At 43.7% G+C, this 1,878-nt stretch overlaps 1 pseudogene; it reads left to right on the forward strand.

Moving 5' to 3' along the window:
* Positions 1–351: 351 nt before the first annotated feature.
* LOC108302140 lies at positions 352–1,278 on the forward strand (annotated as a pseudogene).
* The last annotated feature ends 600 nt before the right edge of the window (positions 1,279–1,878 follow it).

The following is a 1,878-nucleotide window of genomic DNA, read 5'->3' on the forward strand; positions in this document are numbered from 1 at the left end:
CTTTTATACCAAGGGGCATCTTACATACAAGTGGAGGATTCTAGAGGGACTTCCAATAACAAACAAAAATATTGCATGTGTTAGGGTCTGCTATACCCAGTGAGCGTTATTCAGAGAAACAGCAATAATCAATAGAATAAAGACTACAACCTGGTCATAGACGGTGAAGTATTAATAAGACAATCGGCCTCCAGTTACTGCCGAGGTGATTCACTTCATCCCAACTTCCTGATACTTTCGCTTCTGTAGGTCATATTTCTCTAAAGTCTTCCAGAAAAAAGTCTTAAGTCTGCCCCGGCCTTTTTTCCAGTCCAAGTCTTAAATTCTATCCTCCTCTTCCCCAATAATAACATGAGTATGGATCCAGTTTGTCCACAAGCCTGTTTGCTCTGAAACATCTGACTGTGGAGAATCTTCACCTATGCCTGTGATTTGTGAGCCTGAAGAAAATTATCCATCCTTGCAAATGTGTTCTGCTGAGATGCCTCACACAAAGACTCTCTCCCCTCTTCCTTCCTCCATGGATCTGCTTACTCAGGAGAGCCCTGATTCTTCCACCAGCCCCAAAGGCAAACAACCCACTGCTGCAGAGAGTAGCACCACAACAAAGGAAGACAAGGTCCCAGTCAAGAAACAGAAGACCAGAACTGTATTCTCTTCCACCCAGCTGTGTGTACTCAATGATAGATTTCAGAGACAGAAATACCTCAACCTTCAGCAGATGTAAGAACTTTCCAGCATCCTGAACCTCAGCTACAAACAGGTGAAGACCTGGTTCCAGAACCAGAGAATGAAATCTAAGAGGTGGCAGAAAAACGACTGGCCAAAGAATACCAATGATGTGACTCAGGCCTCAACACCCACTTACCCTAGCCTCTACTCTTCCTACCAGCAGGGACGCCTGGTGAACACGGCTGGGAACCTTCCAATGTGGAGCAACCAGACTTGGAGCAATTCAACCTGGAGCAACCAGACCCGAACATCCAGTTCTGGAGCAACCACTCCTGGAACACTCAGACTTGGTGCACTCAGACCTGGTGCACCCACTTCTGGAATACTCAGGCCTGCAACAGTCCCTTCTATAACTGTGGAGAGGAATCTCTGCAGTCCTGCATGCAGTTCCAGTCAAATTCTCCTGCCAGTGACTTGGAGCCTGCCTTGGAAACTGCTGGGGAAAACCATAATGTAATACAGTAGACCACTTGGTATCTGAGTACTCCACAAGCCATGGATTTATTCCTAAACTACTCCATGAACATGCACCCTGAAGATGTGTGAAGATGAATGAAATTGTTATTACTCGGTTTCACTCTGAGCACTGGCTGAACACTTCCTCTCCCCTCCTCCCCTCCCTCATAGGATTTTTCTTGTTTGGAAAACATGTTCTGTTTACATTATGCTTATCCAGTCAATTTGAATGGAGTGTGAGGTATGGTTGGAGCCTAATCATATTTTCCTATTGGATCTTCCTGGAGAAAAGACATTTTAATAATCTTGGCTGCTAAGGACACCATGATAGAAGCTGTCTCTGGCTATAGATAAGTAGATCTAATACTAGTTTGGATATCTTTAGGGTTTAGAATCTAACCTCAAGAATAAGAAATAAAGTACCAATTGGTGTGATGAAGGTATGTTCCTATTTTTTGGGATTGGGAGGCTTTGCTTATTTTTTAAAAACCGATATGGCCAGGTGTAGTGGCTCACGCCTGTAATCCCAGCACTTTGGGAGGCCAAGGCAGGCGGATCACCTGAGGTCAGCCTGGCCACTTGGTGAAACTCTGTCTCTTAAAAAAAAAAAAAAAAAATTAAAAAAACTCTGAGGTAAAGGGTTACGCTGTAACATACTTTATTGATTTCCTCACTCTTTTTTTTTTTTTT

This window comes from Cebus imitator, unplaced genomic scaffold (genome assembly GCF_001604975.1).
Source record: "Cebus imitator isolate Cc_AM_T3 unplaced genomic scaffold, Cebus_imitator-1.0 Scaffold38, whole genome shotgun sequence".
Taxonomy (NCBI): domain Eukaryota; kingdom Metazoa; phylum Chordata; class Mammalia; order Primates; family Cebidae; genus Cebus; species Cebus imitator.